The 21,071-nt window shown below is 53.2% G+C and overlaps 1 protein-coding gene across 4 annotated transcripts in view; it reads right to left on the bottom strand.

Annotated features, from left to right (window-relative positions):
- The window catches only part of LOC134526371 (nucleolin-like), a 35,152-nt gene that overhangs the window by 8,579 nt on the left and 5,502 nt on the right, over positions 1-21,071 (bottom strand). The gene's annotated exons all lie outside the window — the stretch shown is intronic.

The following is a 21,071-nucleotide window of genomic DNA, read 5'->3' as shown; positions in this document are numbered from 1 at the left end:
CACAGGCTGCGCTCCATGTCCAAGCTAAATATTGACTCTCTGGCTTTGGCTTGATAACACAAATCCGTCTTCTCTGACTTCCCAGGCTGTCAGCTTGCCTGGGATTCACGGGGGTGCGTCCCTGGCCGCCGTGCTTGGCCGTGGCTTCGGGGTTTGTGGTCCAGGCAGACTGAGCTGTGCTGCAGCATCCCCTCGCTTCTATGGCAACGCTCATTTATCCTCCCACCAGGACATCGCCTTCTTTCTCCCCGTCTTTAATAACTCGCAGTTAAAAGGCAATCACAAAGACATAAAATTAGTCACTGGTTATTTTCGGCACAGGTTAGTTCTGGGGATGAATTTTCTTTTTCTCCGTGCAATTCTCCCTCTCCCCAGAGCCCCTGCTGCTATGGCAGCCCCAGCCCCACTCCTTCTCCTCCTGCCACGGGGATGCTCGAGCTGGTTGTGCAGGTGGGTTTCCTGCTCTCCTGGCTCTTGGCCCCAACCCACTGGCTCACAAGGCTGGCTTTTTCCCCCAGATTTCATCCCTGGCTCCACCAGACCTGCCCAGCCGGGTTCCCAAGGCTTGGGACTCAAAAACACCCTTCCAGCCCTTGAAGTTTTCATCCTCCAGCCCCTCACGGAGGCAGGTTGGGCTCTTGACCTGATTTTAAAGACGGGAGTTTGGATGCTGTGTGCTAAGCCCAGGTCCCCTGGGCAAAGCACAGCTCTGCAGGTCAGTCCCTGCTCCAGCAAGAGCCCCGTCACCTCCACGCTGGCACCGTCCCTTTGCGCGGCTGGGGGTGGCAGTGGGTGACGGCTGATCCGAGGCTACACAGGTGAGTGTCCCCCCCGCTGCCGGCACCAAATACCTGACGGAGATGCTCAGGACAGGTGTTGCACGGGCTTGTTGGAGTGCTTTGTATCTCAGAGCCCTCCACCCTTCTCTCAGATGTGGCTGGAGGTTGCCACCGGGCTGAGATGCCATCGGAGGGGGGAGCAGGGCTGGCAGCTGGGAGAGAGGATCACGGAAACATGATTTCTCAAGGAAATCAGGTGAAAGAGCATCCCAATTCCTTGCACAATCAAAAACCTAAAGGCACAGGTGTCCCCATAGCAACCTGGCCACGTCCCAGTGCTGAGAAGAATATTCTGCTGACCCAAAATTCCTCTTTCAGTTGGATGCAGCATCCATCAGCTCTTCCCATCCTCGGCGGTTGTGCAATGTCTGGGTGCTGAAACACAGCTGGTGCCTCCTTACCCCGAGGTAGCAACACATCAGCGTCAGCCAGGGAGATTATTTCTCCACGTGATTGCAAGAACCACAGACCTTTACGAGCACCGGCGTTATTAAGAAGCGCTCGGGAAGTCACAGGAAATGAAGAGACGTCTTCCCTCCGCCAGCTGTGCTTCTCCTGTCAAGTCACGATCTATCATCACGGGAGATTTTAGATACGTTGAGCTGAGCAATATCCTGGTGGAGGTGCAGCTAATTGAAAGCCCGGAGCATTTTGGAAGCTGGATGTTCTCGTGGCTTCACGCCAGCAGGCATTGCAGCGGGGCCGGGCAGCGCTGCCCGTGCCGGAGGGAGCCAGCGAGAGACGGAGCATCCTCTGCACAAGCCGATGGCCGCAGCTGGTACCTGGCCGGGCTCCGCTGCCCCGGTGCGATGCCCTGGCTGGATGCTTGCGGGTCACAGCCCCGCTCTGTTCAGCTAATGGAAAGCATCTGATAGCGGAGAACTCAGACCTGGGCCCTTCCCCATAGCTTCAGTGATTTGGGTACCCGGGAAAACCCAGCTGAGGGTTGTCTTTTGCCTCCTGTCCTGGGGCGAGGGTTTGACATGGTGTGGAACTGGAAAGGGAGAAGATGGGAACTCTGTGGGACAAGGACCATCTCAGGCCAGCCCCTGGTTTAAAGAGTCACAGCTTGCAGCATCTTCGAGGACCTTCTTCCTCCTCTTACCCTGAGTTTTTAGCCGTGGGTGAGCCTGGTGGGACGACAAGCCAGAAACACTATGGGTCTTTGTTTGAAGGCAAGGGGACATCCTGCGTATGGCCCAGGCTGGGAGGACACACCACCACGGGGTCTTCAGGAGCATGACGTTGCAGACCAAGCACCAGCTTAACCACCTGTAGGCATATTCGTTCAGCCCAGGACGGCAAAGGTGATCACATCCATCAGAGAAACACTCTCCCATGTCACCTCTGGCTTTCCAGCCTGGAGATACAGCTGGCCATGGAGGGACAGGGCAGCGGCCGTGCCAGACACACAGACCTGATCCTGTTCAGGGTCTGGGTTGTCTCATCACCTTTCCCAGTGGCGATGGAGGAATCGTGCTGGGGAGAGGCCTCAGCTTGGCAGAGCCGAGCAGGACAAGGAGCAGCCACGTTCCTGCCCTCAGACGCTGGCCCCTGCAGGACGGGCTGGTGCCACTCAGCACCGTGACAGAGATCAGGCTGGCAGGGGCAGAAAACACATGTCTGTAAGCAGGGAGAGCTGTGCAGATGTGCTCTTAAATGAAATGAGCTTGTTAGGTCTCTGTGAAGAGCAGAAGAGGCGACAAGAGGGGATGCGGGAAGCCCTTTCTGCCCCGCACCTCCTCCCGCACTATGACACCCATGTCTGGGCAGGGACGAGCGCGGCACGGGGATGCCATGCTCCTGGCCCCGTTATCACACACGGCTGATAACACCTGCACAAAGCGCCGCGGTGCCGCCGCAGGGAGAGTCCTTCAGTGGGCTGGCCCCGTCACCTTGCTAAAAGCCGTCGGAAGCATCGGTCCCTCAGCGCCGTATGATCTATAGGTGTTCAGAGTAGCTCTACATTAAAGCCAATCTGATCACACTCTAATCCACGTGCGACCTAAATACTCCAACTTACGAATCTCAGAGGTTTTTGCTCCCTTTGCCTGGCAAAAGGAGCAGCATTCAGGTCAGCGGGAACAGAAGACGCTGGATCCCATTAAATGCTACTTTTAGTCTCCGCTGCTTTCAGTAATTGTTCCATGATCTGTTTTCTCACAGCCCAGCACTGCTTAGGGCTAATCATTATTCTCTTTGAAGATTTACAGCTGTTCGTACCTCCGAGGAGAACACAAGCACACGACCGTGTTTGAACACGACATTTCAAACGCGCTGTCCTTGGAAGTGCCATTTGGGACCCGGGAAAGCGGCCGCGATGTTTGTCCCTTGAAGGGCCACTGCTGGGGGTTGTTGTCTGAAACAGCCATGTCAGGGGAAACTGAGGCAAAAGGAGATTAAAGGAAAAGTGGAGCTTTGGGTAAGGAGTGCTGGGACAGCCTGGGAATATCCCAATGATCACAAACCTTCCCCGTTTTGACTTTCCTGCAGGAGGGCAGCAGCTGGTTTGTTGGTGCCTTTACCCAGTGAGGTTCGGTCCCCCCCGGCTGGCACCGAGGGGGCTGCAGATGCCGACCCATTCCCAACCAAACCCCAGCCAACGAAGGAGCCGCTTCCCTCTGCTCCGAACAACACAGGGCATCGGGAGCCAGAGAGCTCCGCTACCGGAGCTGCCCTGGGCACGGGGCTGTTCCCTCGCTCCTCACAGCAGCCATCCTCTCTGGGACGATGGCACCCCACCGCAGAGCAGGTCCAGGTTGCCCTGACACCATTAAGAACACCATGAAGCCCCAGTGGGAGCGAGCAGCTATTTCAAAAGCAATCAGCCCGTGCCTAGAGAAATGCCTTTTCCCCCCTCTGCCATCGCGGGGGGATGCTCGGAGCCCTCAGCAGTCTCGTCCCCAGCACCCTCGTGCCGGCTGGGCGACATGGCAGCGGGAGGAGATGGCCCAGGCAGGCTGGCTAGAGGTCTTTGGGGTTAGAAGGGTCACAAAAGTACAAAGTCCCCCGCAAAGTACAGCAGAAAGCGATGCAGCGACAGCAAAAAATAGCAGGAATTTCCTAATCCCCCCCAGATCCTCGGCTGGGGTTTCCCAGTTTGCCAGTGCCTCCCTGCCCAGTTCCCCATTTCTCTCTCTCTTATCAGACACGGATTTCCCAAGTTAAAATTCAGCAGACTTCCGGAACCACGGGCAAAAGTTTCATACACGCCAGGCTTGTGTGTTCTCTCCTCCCTGCCTCGCACCACATATTTCTTGGTTTCTTTTTGACAGTGAAGGAAGGCTGGAGAGGTTTGGGTTCCTCTTTCTCTATAAAATCTCCCCCTTGACAAGGCCAGGACCGGCTGCTCTGGTGCTGCCCGTCCCTGTAAGGCACTTGCTGGGGTCCTCACGGATGTGTTTTGTCTCCTCTCCGAGGTTTGGAAACTTTGATGATGACCTTCCTTCTCCAAAATCATAGCTGGTCTCCAAACTGCTCTGTTAATTATAAGCAGCGCAGAAAAGGCTGGGACCTGGGGACAAGGTTTTTGAGTGAAGCTCCCTTCTGCTCCAGCTTTCCCGCCCCCTACTTGCATAAAGTGATGCCAAATGAAATATATTATGTGATAGTAACAAGCAAGAAACGAACAATTTAGGCCTTAAAATAGCAGCAAACTCCCTTTCCCAAAGCCACATCCTTAATTATTCAGTTTTCTCTCCTTTTCACCCACCACCCTTAGCATGATCCTGCAGACAAGGCTTTGGCCAGTGCAGGCAATTCCACCGCAACAAGGCAAATATATAATTTTTTGCACCTAACCTGCTCGAAGCGCTGGAGGAACTGTAGAGCTCTTGGCTCTCATCCTCCTGGGCTAAATAAGAAGACATCAAAGCTCCTGATCTTTAATGTCTCCTAGTCCTTTCCCAAAATCACAGAATCATAAAATGGTTTAGGTGGGAAGGGACCTTAAAGCCCACCCAGTGGCACCCCCTGCCCTGGGCAGGGACACCTCCCACCAGCCCAGGTTGCTCCAAGCCCCGGCCAACCTGGCCTTGAACCCCTCCAGGGATGGGGCAGCCACAGCTTCTCTGGGCAACCTGGGCCAGGGGCTCGCCCCCCTCACAGCAAACAATTTCTTCCTGAGATCCAATCCAAATCTACCTCCTTCAGTTTGAAACCCTTCCCCCTCGTCCCATGGCTCCCCTCCCTGCTCCAGAGTCCCTCCCCAGCTTTCCTGGAGCCCCTTTAGGGACTGGAAGGGGCTAGAAGGTCTCCGCGGAGCCTTCTCTTCTCCAGGCTGAACCCCCCCAGCTCTCTCAGCCTGTCCTCACAGCAGAGGGGCTCCAGCCCTCGGATCATCTTCGTTGCCCTCCACTGGACCCGCTCCAACAGGTCCATGTCCTTGTGCTGAGGGCTCCAGAAGTGGACGCAGTGCTCCACGTGGGGTCTCGCCAGAGCAGAGTAGAGTCCCTGCTGGTCATTTGTTCCTAAACTATGTCCCGCTCCAACAGCACGCAATGAGATTTCTATTGAAAATAAGGCTTGAGGCTCCCCACAGCCGTGACCAAACTACCAGAAGCCTGTGGCTGTGGCTGGCTGAAGCAAAGGACGGGCAGATGGAGAGAAAAACAGACAGACAACGGGGCATCCCCCCCCTTGCCATAAACCCAGCTTCTGCTGACCCCACACCACCAAAAACTTGGAGCCCATGGAGCCAGCACCCTACTCTGCCCCGCCAGAGCCAGCGTGATTTTGGCTGGAGCCGACGGTCAGCAGCCAAGCAATTAAATTTCCCCTCCACCCCGTAGCACAAACATGAAAGCTTTCCAGGAGCGTCGCTCTGCTGTTGGCACCCGCAGCCGGGAGCTTGCGCAGGGCCCATCCATGCGGCGCTGAGAGGGGAGATGCCGCTGTCGTTCACACTCCCGAGGTCACTGTTGATACCCACAGCCTGCAAGGGCATTGCTGAATCGCAAATGCATCACTCCAGATGTTGGGTTGCAGGCCAGGAGGAGTGCTGCTGGTGTAAATCCAAGGCAACTTCTCTGAATCCATGGGGTTATGCTACATTGATGAGGAAATTATGGAGCTGTGGCTCTTTGGTATCAAAAAGGCCCATCTTTAGGACTGATGCTCGTTCACAGCTCCCTGCTGCCATCAGAAGAAAGTGAATGTCCTGGAAAAGCCAGCCTGCGATCACCAATGACCTGATCACCAATGATACAGGCTTAGGCAGAATTTTTTTATGAATGACAGAGCAGAAGATTCAAGAATGAACCTTCAGTGGAAGTGGGCACCTTGAGTGGAAGTGGGCACCTTGAATGGAAATGGGTTCCTTGAATGGACATGGGCACCTTGAATGGAAGTGGGCTCCTGCCCACCTGGCTCGGGGAAGGTTTTTAAAGGGACCTGGACCAGCACCTCCACCCGGGTGGCTCCCGAGTTAAGCAATCACTCAGTCTGGAGCACTGCCCTGGTTTTTATGCTGTTTTCTGGAGCACTGCCCTGGTTTTTATGCTGTTTTCTCACCAATACCACATGGCAATGTGCGTACCGAGGCTTGTTCTGACTACTGACCCTTCTCTTTTCCCTCCTGAAGAAACCAAACCACTTCATTCTCACTCCGGTTTCACGCCCATGCCATATTTCGGGGCAGGACGCAGCCCTCCATGATCACGCCTTGGATCACCACAGCAGAGTTTGGCACAGACGGAATTAGTTCCCATGATTGTCTACGCCACCAGTCTGGTATTTCTTGGCAAGAAGGCACAAAGTAATGAAATGCGCCCCGGGATGGGGCAGGTAGATGCAGAGACACGCACGGGAGATGGCAACATGCCGGCGTTTGCTTGCGTGCACAGCCAGCGAGGACTCGAGGCAGGAGCCTGCAGGCTCTGGTAGTAACAGCTATTTAAAGTGATGATGGAATTATTAAAAAATGGCAACACTGGTGCGTGAGTGGGCAGAAGAGCCGGAGATGAGCCGCTCCACAGCCTGCTTCCAGCAGCAAGGTGCTCAGCATCCCTGCCAGCCAGGCTCCGTCCCCCGGCTGTACCCTCCCGTCTCTTCTCTAGGGACTCCTCGAGCGACCACTGAAGATTTTGTGACTTTGGTTGTACATCCCAACTAAGGGACCAGGGACCCGGATCGAGGTGTAGGCTCCATCCTAGGAAGAAAACCCAGGCACAGAGCTGGAAGGGGGGGTTTTGGCAGGGCACTGGGCAGGAATTGCCTGGTCCTTTCCCAGCTCTGGGGCAGGCATTTGACTTTGAAGCGCGGCTGCCCTCGAGCGGTGTCTCAGGGGCAGGAGTGAAGCCCATTAAAGGGATGCACGCTCGCAACACAGCTCCGAGACAAATGTTTAAACACGAATACCCGTAGTTTCCTCGGTTCCCCTCTCTCCTCCCCGTCCCACATGTGCCCAGCCTGCTTCACGCTGGGAGGTATGAAAGCAAAGCCAGCTGAGTCCTTTTGCTGGTTTTTTTATTTTTTTTTTTTTTGTTCCAGTGAAATGCAAACAACAGCCTGAAAGAATTTCCTCCTCAAGCCCCAAGTTAGGCCCCAAATTAGCCGTTCAAAACCACGAGGGGTTTCTTTCCATAGGAAACGCTGCGGGAGTCCCAGGCACCAGCAGCCCCCAGTCTCCAAACGCCACGTTCGCCAGGCTCAGGCCTCTGCGTCTCGGGAAGGAGCCGGGTCCCATCGGCACAGCAGAGCGCCGTCCCCAAGCCAGCCTCGGGTCTCTGCAGCTGATTTTGTATTCTAGGCATCTGGGGATTTTAACAGCAAAAGCAAGAAGAGCACAAGACACACACCCCCTTCAACCACCTCTGCCCCTCCAGAGATGTGGGGTGGAAGAGCCCCCGCCATCCCCATCAGCTGCGGGCAGCGCTGGATGGATCCCAGACACCACCTGTAAGTCACGTAGGTGACACACACGTCTAACAGCTAATTAACACTCATTATTTCCAACCCTACATAACGCAAGGAGGGGGCTATAGAAATATGTGTGGGGCGAGAGGCAACTCCCCCCTTTCATGCCCACAGAAGCTATCTCCAGCTGTGGCACCAACCACCCCCAAACTGCTCCATGGTCACCACGGGTCTCCTCTGTCCTACGGTGATCAGCACCAGCAACAGAAGCTGTGGTGGCCCAGTAGGTGAGGAGCAAGAGAATCACAGAATGACAGAATGATAGGGGTTGGAAGGGACCTCCGGAGATCATCGTGCCCAAGCCCCTGCCACAGCAGGGTCACCCACAGCAGGTGGCACAGGAACGCGTCCAGGCGGGGTTGGAATGTCTCCAGAGACGGAGACTCCCCCACCTCTCTGGGCAGCCTGTGCCAGGGCTCTGCCACCCTCACAGCAAAGAAGTTCCTCCTCGTCTTGAGATGGAACTTCCCATGGGCAAGTTTGTGCCCGTTACCCCTTGTCCTGTCGCCGGGCACCACTGAGAAGAGCCTGGCCCCATCCTCCTGACACCCCCCCTTTCAGTATTTATAAGCGTTGATAAGAATGAGGAAGAAGCTTGGAGAAACCAACCAGCCCACGCCAGAATCCCATTTGGAGTGTTTTGCTCCTGTACTCGGAGGTGAATGATCTCATCGGAGAAGCATCAAAGGCACCGAACCATTTCTGCAGGTGAATGAAGAGCAGAGCCAGGCTGAGAACGGCGGGACAAGCCGAGACAGGTCGCGGCACAAGGCAGAGCTGGGGTTTGGCCGCAGGGAGCTTCCCAGCTCTGGGCTGCCTCGTGGGAATTTCTTTTGAAGTCAGGCTGGGGAGGAGCGTTGGTGAGTAATTGCTCCACGGCAGGTCCAAGAAGTGAATAATTTTCCAAGAATAAAGGTTAAAATCTTAGAGACTCCAATGAAAGGCGCTCTATAAATAGGCCCAAGTAGGCAGAGCAGTGGGAATAACGGGCAAAAAAACCTAATGTGGAAGAGGGGTGGAAATGATCTGACGCCCACGTTGCGATTGGACACGTGTCCGTCTCTGCCAAGCAGATGTTTTACATAAGCTAACATTGCAAAGAGTTTTGGGGTTTTTTTTTAAAAACAACTTTTAGGCACCGCTCTGAGAGCACGTCCCGTTGCACCTCGTGCCCGATGACCTGTCTGAAACCATCCTACCCCGGTCCAGCGATACCTGACTTGACTTGTCCCTGGACCAGAGCATCGTGCCGGTGCGTGGGGCAAGGCACCAGGACAGCAACCGAAATTTGCTGTTGGTCAAACTATCACATGGGACGACTTCTGCTGTGCCCAGAGGAGTTTCCCACCCATTTCTGTCCTTTGTCCCCATCCCCGCCGCCCCTCATGTCCCTTGTTGGGGACAAGCCCAGGCTGGGGTGCAGGCAGGAGAGGGCAGGGAGGCAGGGACAGCCTTGCTGCCCTCCTGGGTGCTACTCAGCGGAGCCATGCCTGCCCTCCCAGGCACAGACATGAGGATCCGCATCTCTCTCTTTCGCTTAAAGAGGGAAAAATATCCACCCTGGGGACATTTATCCCTCCTTCCACTTTACCTGTTGCTGGTCAGTGCGTTCTACAGCTATTAGAAAGCGGGGTGGGGTGGACAGCACGATCACGTACGCTTTGGCTCTTTAAAAAGCAATAACCCATCTGCAATTAGAGGCTGTAAATGAAGCTAACGCTGCTCAGAGATCTTCCAGTCACTGTGGATGTCACTGTGCAAATGTCAGCGCGGGGTTTACGACAGTAAAAAAGGCACCCCGGGGAATTGCGGTGAGTGGTGCAGATGATGCTAGAAAAGCCCATCCTGTGTTTGCAGAAATCCCCTGCGCACCCACTTCTCGACCGCTGCCACGCTCGCCTCCGAAAAGACACGGATAAGGAAGAAAAAGGGGGTGGGTGCGGGAGCAGATGGTGCGTACGGCAGAGCTTCCACACGAGGAAAGAGTGAAGAGAGGAAAATGTCAGCTTGGAAGAGAAACAAAAACCTGAGAGAGCTCCGGAGAGGGAGCAGTTACTCTCTAATTCACAACGCACAAAAACTGGGGTCCCAGATGGGATTAGCGAGCGACAGGTTGGAAACCAGCAAGGGTCTTCTGCACGGACACGTCAGGGAGTGGTGGGTCTCCTCGCCAGGGGATGCGCTAGGAGCCAAGTGAGGATGTACTTCGGAAAAGGGTTTAAAAATCCCACCTGGAGGACGGGTCCGTGCCCTGGGACTCGAGAGCCCAAGTTCAGACTCGAGAGCCCGAGCCTGGCCGGCTGCGGCGCTGCTCACCCGCTTGGCCCGGCTGCGCCGGCTCTTCGGCACTTACGGGGCAGACACAAATCCAGCAAAGTCAGATGATTTACAGGAGCTTCGCAGTTGCGTCCAAGGCTAGAAGCCAGGCCCAGATCTGCACATCAAAACAGATTTCCCATAAATTACTATGTTAAGGCTTTTCATAAAAGTTGAACAGCACGAAGTATGATTCATGAGGAACCTGTAATGTTTAATTAAAGGGGTGAAACTGATCCTGCTGTGAAAAACTTCCAGATCCCATGCCAAGCTCATCATTGACTTAATTTACGGGACATAAACAGGCCAGAAAATGGCATAAGCGGTAAAATCGTGTAACTTTTGCCAATCCGGGATACAATAGCTGCGCAAAGGGAGGCTGATTGACAAACTAAATGAGACGAAGGCGGAGGTGTAGCAAGAAAACAGTGAATAAAGTCCTGGGCAGCGCAGGACGGGAGGATCTAACCTATGCTCTGCTCCAGCTGCTCGTTTTGCTGCTGCCCTGGTTTCTGCCTCCCGGCATGAAGGTTGCTGATCTTACACAGCCACGAAATTCCCCATTGGCTTAAATTACACGTTGTCCTTCAGGCTTCTAACCCTAGATGTCAAACCGTCAAGGCTGCCATGTCAGTGGCACGGACGTAACTTCTGGGCTAACTCCAGCAAAACTGATAGAGTTACTTTGGACTTAGACCAGCCCCAGCCCCCTGCACCCACCCGCCGCCGGGCAACGTTTCTCCAGTTTCCCCGGGGCTCTGGCTGTCTCGCCCCGTGCATGCCTCTCGGTGTAACCGTGCCCATGGCGGGATGCAACGTGTGCCCAAAAAGGGATTCTCGGGATTATTCATACGGAAAAAATGCTGTGGGATTGCTTCCCTTCATGTAACTAACTGGTCCCATGACCTCAGTTTCACGATTCTTTATTTCTCGGAGTGAAATAATTTCCAGTACTGAGAAGGGAGAGGCTGCCGGGTTTGTGGGGAAGGCAGCGGGGAGGCTGGAGCGAGGAATTGCTTGCCAAAGAGCCTGGCTTGGGAGCCACACCTAAGATGAGCTTGGCTCCAGCCCTGCCTCCCCACACCATCTTTCTGGTGGCTTTTTAGCAACCATGAGGAAGCCAGTGAACGGGGACCCTAAGAGAAACAGAAACCTCTTGCTGGAGACGCCTTTGACGGGGCGTTCACCGGTCCCTAAATAGAGCAGCTCTCCACTTACGTGGAAAAGGGGGAGGTGAAGAATTCAAAACCAAGAAGGGAGAGGTCACTGCAGAGCTGCTCAGAGTTCAGCCGCAGTTTCCCAACCGCTTTAAATATCGCTCCCTGCTGTCCTGCCCAGGCCCGGGCAGGGTCGAGAAAGCTGAAACAGCTCAAGGTCTCAGGGGGAAAAAATGGGTGAACAGAGAGGAATGACAGGAGCTCCCTGATCGTAGCAGGAGCTGCCTCCAGCTCTCTCCCTTCCCTCGCTCCCTGTGGGAATCAGGATTTTGCCACAAACCTGAATCTGGGTACTAGAGAGTGAAGGAACTGACACAGGAATCAGGTGGCTCATGAACCATCCCTAAAAAAAAATCCCACGGGCAGCCCCAGGCTGCAGCGCCGCAACTTGGTACCTGGGATGAAAACCAGGCTGCTCCTCTTCCGTCCCCGCCTCGGGAAGAAGGCTCTCACCAGGCTTCAGACAGACGCCGGCAGGACACCGGGGATTTCAAAGCAGAAGAAAACAAATGGAAAAGGCAAAAATATATGCAAAAAAGCCCAGCCCAAGACTCTTGGGTGCAAAAAGCATTGCAGGTGCCAGGAACACCTATGCGAGGGGAATGTTTGAAGACAGGCACCAGCTCACACCACGGGTGAGGGAAGCTCAGCCTGTCGGGGCAGCTCGTTGCATTCCTGCAGCAGGACGGGGCTGAAGCGCACAAACCAGAGGAAATGGTGCAGCAGGGTGTGGGGCAGAGCCACAGGCTGACCGAGGCCGAGCACTGAGTCCAGACCCGCTGCGGGCTCTGGCCGGGGACAATCCCAGCCCCTCGCAGTGCCACAGCCTCCCTTTCTGTAAATAGCGGGAATAACATTTGCCATGCTCCCCGCATCACTCAAAGGTAAATAAATGCACTAAGATGGGTTGTAGAAGATCCTAGATGAGTTTACTGGAGTACTTTGCATTTTTTCTTGCCAGGTTTAATCCTAAATCCATCGTCCCCAACTATACAATGGTATCTTCCAGAGCTTTGTTCAGTTCAGTTTCCAGCGTCCAAACAACAGGTTTTTGTGTTCCTTGTCTCAAGATACGATCCACTGCTTGCCACATCCCACAGCCAGAAATCATCCTCGACACCCAGGCTATAATTTCCATTTATTTAGCTTAATGCCTTTCACAATACATCATCCGTGCTGCCGCCTTCCTCCTTCGGGCGCTCACCGCTTGTGACTTGCTACGGCACCGATCGCCTGGCCGACCTGCAACAGCTGCCCCCTTCTTCCCTGCTTTTTGGGGACAAATCCCAGCCCAGGACAGAGCTTATCCCAGGAAGGTTTCTGCCCTGAGCTTTCCCACCTCCATCCTCACAGTGCAGATAACTGACGGCAGCCGGCGGGGCTGGCGCATGTCTCGCAGCACCGGGGATGGGCAGGGGAAGGGAGTGCGGGGCAACGCGGGGCGGCGAGGGAAGGAATGGTTTGCACAGGGAATAAAAAAGCCAGCCCCGTCAGCCCCGATCATTAATGAAAACCTCGCAGCCGTGTATTGCTGGGATTTTCCTTTTCTTATACCCAAGAACGTTGTGGTCGTCAGGACCACAAAGAAAACACAATGAGAACGAGAGCAGGAGATAAAGAGGAAACCTGGGATAAAGAGGAAAGCTGGGCAGCACCGGGAGTGGAGGGAGGGGGGAAATGTAAAAAGGAGAAGGAAAAGAATAAAGGACGTGGGCGAGTGAACGAGCCAGAAATTCCGGTAAAAAAAGGCAGGGTCTGAAAAAGGCAAAAAAAGAAAAATGGAGCACCATGGCAAAGCAAATCCGTGGGGAAAAGTCAGGAGGAGAGTGACCGTCCCAAAGGCCAAGAGCTGCAGAAGGGATGGATGGATGGACAGACCCCCAGAGCTCCTGGGGCAGGTTCATGGGATGGCGACTGGCAGCCTGAGCACCAGCGGGTTCCCGTGGCCAGCACCTCACCCCATGCCCAAGTGTGTGCCCCCGTGTCCCTGACATCGCTCTGCCCAGGGAAGTGCCCCCCGCCGCAGGGGAGCCCGCAGCCGGTGGGTGCTCAGGACCGGCAGTGGTGGCAGGGGGACCAGCAGCAGGACCAGCAGCAGGACCAGCACCCTCTGCCGCGGCCCCGCCACGGCCACCTCTCCCATCTGTTTTTGCTTGTGCCAGATGGGAAGGGGAGGGAGGGATGGGGGGATGGGGCCGCATGGCTGGGATGTTGGGGATTCATTTCTTTCTATTCTTTTCCCAGTGACATTTAAATGGCTGGCCCCAAAACGCTTTCTGATTGCTGTGTGTTTTTCCCAATGACACAAAGGCGAGAGTCTCTCAGAATAAATCATTTAGAGGCAGAGGGAAAAAAAAAAAAGCAGCAGCTCCGACCCCACAAGCACATACACCTCCCTCCTCCTCGCCCTCCCCTACAAGCATGTTTTGGAGCTGCTCAAGTGAAGGGGAGAGAGAGCAGGAGTAATTTTCCACGGATGCAGGGAACAATTGAGCCCCGCATGGTTTTCATCGTTAAAATGCTTCCCTCCAGCAGTTTATGTTCACCCACACCAGACAAAGGCGATACGCATGCAGAGACCAGTTCAGTCTTGCTCCACCCGCCGGTGGTGAGGAGTGGAGGTGCGGGGTGATGGGGAGGAGGAGTGGGGGAGAGATGCTGAATCGCGAGGTGGGACCCGCTCCAGCTCCTCTCCCAGCGCGGGCAGGGGATGGCTGAACCCAGCTCTGAGTCACCCTTACTCAGCCCTGGCACAGCCTCAGCTGTGCCAGGGCTGGTTTGGGGAGGGGAGAGGGGACGGGGCAGCTCTGGCACGGAGAAAACCAGCGCTTGAGTTTCGGGGGAAGCGACGCTCAATGCTGCTGGTGCGGCACCATCCTATCTGCAGGCAGACAGGAGGCTGGGGGAGGAAGGAAGCCACTTCGCAGCAGTGCTTGCTTCAGCCTCATGCCGCCGGCCCGGCTTCTCCTGGGATCCAGCCCCTCCACTCACACAGGGTGTCCGGCCACCCTACGGCCACGGGAGGCCCTTCCTCATCTTCCAGGCAAACACCAGCCGGCAGCGGGATTGCTCCCTGCAAGGAGAGCGCGTGCTCGTGCTGAGGATGGACGCTGGCACCACGTTGGTGCTGAGAGGCTTTAGAGGGGAGCAGGGGGACGTGGGCATCCTCGTCTCCACGATGCTTGTCTCCCGGGCAGCACAGCCCAAAGGGGGCTGAACACCGCTGGGGCTGGGGGCATTAGACTGGGGAGTGGAGCCCGAGCCCTGAAGCACAGCAAGGCGATCCCCAAGTCATGCAAAGCCTCGCCACGATCCTTTTTCCTCTTTGTCCTCGAGTCCCTTCCCATTCCCACTCCTTTCACATGGAGGAATGTACTTCAGTCACTGGCAAGCAGTTCCACGGCTCTGAGCATCACCCACAGCCCCCCCAGGAAGAAGGAGGATGGGGTCTGAGCCCTCAGATGTCCCCTGCTCAGGTGTCAAACCTACACACGACTATGAAAAGCACAACTGTTCTTTATAGCACAGATCTGCACAAAATAAGAGCTCCAGGTCTTTGCAACTAAGAGAGTTTTTAAATGTCCATCTCTAGGACCTGCAGGACAGCAGGACGCAAGTTTGTGGCTTCACTGCTCTTGCACATTAAATCACAGTATCGTTTCTGAGCCCTTTTTGGCACCTCTTCCCCGAGTGGTGCCAACTAAACCCACCGTCCTCAGAAACCTGCTGCTCACTGGGAGCGTGTAGGGCTGAAGGGGCAATACCACCAGTCTCGTGGGAACCATGTCAAGAGGACCTCTAGCTCTGAGTGCGAAGAAAGATGAAAAGCGACCGGTTTTCATTAAAAAAAAAAAAATATTTTCAAAGTTCCTTATCAAAGATCAGCACATAGGAGCTAAACAGACTCAGGCCCAGACTGGTGGGAGATCTCTAAGCAACATTTTTGTGGTGCAGAGGCAGGTTTTGCCAAACTCCTTCCACCTAGATACTACCGAGCCAGTGGTTCAAACCAACGTCTCCCTCTGCCAGACCACTGAAGAAGGCTTTCAACAAAACATCAAAGCAGAGACCCAAATGAATCACAGGATCCAGCACTGGGGCTCCAACAGCGCTTTCGAGAAGCACAACAGCCTAAGCCCTAGCATCCTTGTCGAATTATAACCCACCCCCCCTCGCCCCAGGTAGATGTGCCAAACTTTTCATTTCTTGTTCTGCTTGGACGTATGTGCTTTTAAAGCTCCTTTTCCAACATCCAGCAAACACAGTTATAAATAGTTGGGGTTTACCTAAGAGGCGATGGCACTTACATGGTCATGGAGAGATGCTTTACATATATAGCTTGTGTGGGAAAGATTTTGGATGGCTGAGATGCTTCCTTGACATGAAGCATAACAAGGAGAAAAGAAGATTTTACAGCAGATGATCTCAGTTTGCTTAGCCTAACAAAACAAAGGCCAGAAGGGGAAGGATTGCTACACATAAAAGCACCCAAGAGAGAGCCGAGACGCTTATTTAAGCGTAAGGACAATGTTGGCATTAAACCAATTGGGAAAAAAAAATTGGCTACAAATAAATATAACTGGGATTTAAAAGGAGCTTCATAACCCTGAGAGCACTCAGGTTATGGAACGGCCTTGCGGGGGGGGACACTGGAGGCTGAGGGTGGAGCACTGTACCTTCAAGAACGGGATCCTAGGACTGTGCATGGACAGTCTGGATTTGACTCAGAAGGTCTCTCCTAGCTCTATGCCTCCACCAGTAAAGTCATCCCACATGTAGGTCTCTCAACTGGGAAGCTAATCCTCGCAGCATGGGGACATCCCAGCGCTCAATGTCCCCATAAAGCTGTGCCAAGAGCTCTTGAAATCTTCCCAGATGAAAAGTCAATCAGAGAAGACAGATGAGCTGAATCCCCTTGGATTGCGTGTGCCTTGAGATTGGGAATGTTTCAAAGTACTATAATGAGCACGGATCTTAGAGAGCTACAACAATAGCTTATTTTCAAGGAAAATTAAGAACAGCTTGTTTTTCCTAATCTTACAGTTTCCTCCAAACAAATGTGTCACAGATGTTATACCTGGAGGTCATGGAAAAAAAGGTCTCATCAGAACTGCTGCGAGAAGTATTTTGGCCAAAGAAAAAGAGTTTGAATGTGTCCTGTATGAATGCATTGAGGAGAGACCAAAGAGAAACTGTCCTCTTTCCCATGGTAACAGAAAGCTGAAGAGCAGTCACAAATTTAAGGGGGAAAAGCCCTAACACTTTGTAGTTGTAAAGACAGAAAAGTATTGGAAGAAATTGCCTAGGGAAATGTTGGCCTCCCTGTCGCTGAAGAGTTTTACGAACAGGTTATACACATCCGTCAGGAATGATTCCTGAAAAGCCGATCCTTTTTTGGGGCAGGAGCACAGGTTATATAGCCTTCTGAAACGGCAACTGTTATCATCTGTGCTAATAGCTCAGCACCAAGGTGAAGACACCACCATCCTCTCCGATCACCTATGTTCAAGGCTGCCAGTACGAACCCAACAGGCCCTCCACGTCCCACTGCAACCCAGAGACAACAGTCCTAACGCAGGTCTGACCTCCTCGATCCCACCTCGATTCCAGTCTGAACTGGAACGATAAAGGCTTAATTAAGCCTTACATATTATTAAACTTTATTTGCATTGCTTTGCATTCAAGGCTCAGGAAAGGCTTGTCGTTAAAATTCAAAGAGTTTTGAAAGTCCCAGGGACACTGAGAGTAGTGACGCAAAAGGGGTGATGTGTCCAGGCCATCGTGTTGGCATTGCCTGACGAAGACACAAGCTGCAGCGATGGTGGTCAGAGCCGCGCAGAGGTGACGGTCACGTCAATCGACATCACTATGAGAACGCTAAAATACAAAAAATATAGTTTTGTATAAACTGAGATCTCGTGGCCACCTCCGTAACGGTTCCTGGGGAAAACTATCCGGTTACCACAAGCAAGCGTATTTCTGAACCCATTTAAAATCTTAAAACCACAATACATAAACCTAACAATACCAAATGGCAAGACATCAGGAAACCATTGACAGAAAAGCCCAGTGTAATAGAAAAGAGAATGAAACATGACTATCATTGCCAAAGAATAATCTCCCATAAATATTTTTAAAGGCAACAAAGACGATTATCAATGAGAGCTGAGACAGGATAAGGACAGATAATTTAGGTTCAAGAGATCATTTTGCTTATTTCAAAGGTTCTTTGAGGTAACTAGACCTTTTAAAAGCAACCTAAACCCCCTAGTCTCACAGGATTCGAGGTCAGAAGAGGCAGCCTGAAGGCAACAGAGGTGCGAGACCTCTGCAGTTCCCATCTCAGCCTGAGGCCGGTCCTTTCTCCCTGCCTCAGTTTCCCAACGCACGGTGACACAAGCGCAGTGAGTCCCAGCCTCCGACAGGAGCACGAGGGCTGCCAGGACTGAGAGGTACCACTGGAAGCTTAAACATGTAAAACACGGATCCTATTTTCAGTGTCTAATCAATACAAGCGGCCACAGGGATCTGCTGTCGTGACACACTCCGATCTCCGCAGGGATCGGTTTGAACGTGCGTACTCCAGCCCATGGAGCCCGTGACTTGATTCAGCAGAATGACCGAGCTGCTGTACTGTGCACATTGTTCTGACAGCTGTTAAGGACTGACCTGCTGACTCGCATTGCTTCCTGTCACATCCCGTTCCTTGAAGGACAGCTGATTACATTTTCCTCCCTAATGAGCTCAATGAGTCTGAAGATGGGCTGAGACGGCACAACTGGCTAGTGTATGATCTTTGGCTTCCACTCCTGCCTGACGGCTGGCAGGCAGAGATTGAGGATAAGTCTGTGTGTGAAGCCAAACAAACACGGGAACGTCACGGGGAATAAGGAACCACGAGCTGAGAAATTCATGCGCCGCAGGACGGAAGTCCATGGAAACATCAGGAAGGCAGGGCACCGATACAATCTGCACTGCGATCTGGAAGGACATCCCCACGAGACAATCCAAAATGGAAACTCAATGACCCAAGAAAGGACAAACGCTTATATGGGCATCAGATGTCCAGAGGAACAGAAGGAAGAGCTTCAGTAGCTAAAATATCCCCCAAACAAATTTCGCAACTAATTCTCCATTCCTGTCCAGTTTATTTTCTGTAATCACAACTGCTCCCTTGCTTTGCATACACCTCGGAAGCAGTAGGTTTTCAGATCGTCACCTGAGGTACTTGATAAAAGTCACTGCAAGCAGAAAATCAAACTAACTAGGTCATCTGTCCAATCCAGCGCAGTAATTTCAAGGTTTCCTGCCTTCCTTATGCCACCTCTTTATCTTCTAGCACCTTAGGAAATCAGTTGGTCTTATTAAGAGTTATGAGCACATGCTCAGCTCAGTGTGGAAGCACAATTTTGCACTCTCCAAAGATTAGGCTGCCCTGCCTCGGCAACGGGAAGCCCCATGGGTCGAGTTAGCATATCTGTGTGAGATTGCTGGGCTTACCCGCAGCAGGACACACAGGAATAAACAGCTCCTCTAAAGCTTGGTCACTTTGGAAACTTAGAGGTGGGCACCACGATGCTCTTGGGAGCGCCTCTGGAAAATATTGCAGTGCACCAAGCAAAGCACACCTTTCCAGCAGGGTAAGCAATGAACCCTTCAAATCTCAGCTTCTTCTAGAGTTAATAACAAACAGGAGACAGGGTAAGTTAATTTGTACCTAGAATGGCTTCATAAATAAAAACCTCTTGGAAAACTGGAAAATCCTAGCAATGAAATAGAGCTGCCTTCATTTTAAAGCTTCCGCCCCTAAGCTTGTTGACAACCTGGTGGCTTATTTGATAGCAGTTTGCTGTCAATCCCTTATAAGCACCACAATAACACCGGCTGTCTTTAAATTTCAATTTGTCACTTACAGAGCAAGCGGTGGGGAGATGCTGAGCCCCCCACGGGCTGAGCGGCTGCTCCCCACCCACTGCTCAGAGGGGTTTTCCTGGATGAATCATAGAATGGTTTGGGATGAATCATAGAATGGTTTGGGATGGAAGGGACCTTAAAGATCACCCAGTGCCACCCCCTGCCCTGGGTAGGGACACCTCCCACCAGCCCAGGTTACTCCAAGCCCCGGCCAACCTGGCCTTGAACCCCTCCAGGGATGGGGCAGCCACAGCTTCTCTGGGCAACCTGGGCCAGGGGCTCACCCCCCTCACACCAAACAATTTCTGCCTCACATCTCATCTCAATCTCCCCTCTTCCAGTTTGAAACCCTTCCCCCTCATGCCGTGGCTCCCCTCCCTGCTCCAGAGTCCCTCCCCAGCTTTCCTGGAGCCCCTTTAGGGACTGGAAGGGGCTGGAAGGTCTCCGCGGAGCCTTCTCTTCTCCAGGCTGAACCCCCCCAGCTCTCTCAGCCTGTCCTCCCAGCAGAGGGGCTCCAGCCCTCCCAGCATCTCCGGGGCCTCCTCTGGCCCCGCTCCAACAGCTCCGTGTCCTTCCTGTGCTGAGGGCTCCAGAGCTGGACACGGTACTGAAGAAGTGCAGCGGGTGGGCAGGTCGGAGGGGGTGTGCTGCATGGGAAGCTTGCGTTGCCATCGCTCTACCTGCTGCGTGGGTAAAGGCTCACCAGAGCTGTCAAGCTGCCACCTTTCACCAGCCTGAAATTCAAGAGTATGTTTAAAGAAAAAGGTAAACAACCCGAGCTGCTAAGCTGGCCTGATGGCTGGTTCCAGCTCCACTCTCACTCGGAGGGATTGCTGACTATCTTGGTACACAGAGCCGTCAGTAAATATTGGTTCAAACACAGATAGCTCGCGGGCAAAAGCACAGGGCTGCATGTAGCTGAAATGAGCAGCCTGGCAAAAGCGACGGTTACCAGGGCTAGAGCTTCCCTGTCCCTCCTGCGGCACCCCAAGGGCTGCCCTGGCTCTTAGCGCAGCTCCGGGTGAGCTCCGGCCAGTGACTTTGCGCTGAATCCACAGGGATTATACCCAAAATAAAGCGGCGTGCAACACAAACATACAGCTGGAAGAAATCCCACTTGGCCAATTCTGCTGGTCAGAGGCTGTTCTCAGGCTTAAAGCAAAGGGGCGAACTGGTTCCCTGACTCGCAACTCTCTAAAGGACGAGTGTGGCATATAACTTATTGCAGGTTAAATAACCTTCCCTGCCCTCGAGGCTCATTCATTTTATTTATGGGGAAATATGCTCATTAATGCTCTTATCACAGGAATGATCTAATCGGGGGGGGGGGAAGTCTCCTTTGAATATATCCATTTTAATGAGCTGCTGGGCGAAACGTTTAGGCAGGCAAAATTGACTCTCAACTCGTTTCTGACAGAGCAGATTCTGCACAGGTCTTAACGCTCATCCTGCTGGCATCTGTTTGTTTTGATAACATTTCTAAACGAAATTACGAGTTACAAAAGCTGAGCTGTACTCTGCACTTCCTTGTCCCTAAGGTTGACTGATCCAAGCACAATAGGAACTGAAGGAAAATAAAGCACGCCATCCAGCTCACCTTCCCGACACAGAGCCCGTGAAAGCGGCCCATCCTGTAAAGAAACATCAGATGGTGCTCAACTCTTCTGTAAGAGAAAAGGGAAGCTAAGCAAAAAAATAAACAAATAAATCCACCACACAAAGGCTCTCCCTTAAGCAAGCGAGGGAAAGGGGTCAGCAGAGAAAGAAAATGTTTGCGAAAGAACTCCAGAAAGCCACTGCACACCAAAATGTGGATTACATGTGATCGCAGAGAGGCACGTTTCCTCAGGACTCGGCTCTGCGAGGTGCT

Source organism: Chroicocephalus ridibundus, chromosome 22 (genome assembly GCF_963924245.1).
Source record: "Chroicocephalus ridibundus chromosome 22, bChrRid1.1, whole genome shotgun sequence".
Taxonomy (NCBI): Eukaryota; Metazoa; Chordata; class Aves; order Charadriiformes; family Laridae; genus Chroicocephalus; species Chroicocephalus ridibundus.
This window is presented reverse-complemented; position numbering and strand designations above follow the sequence as displayed.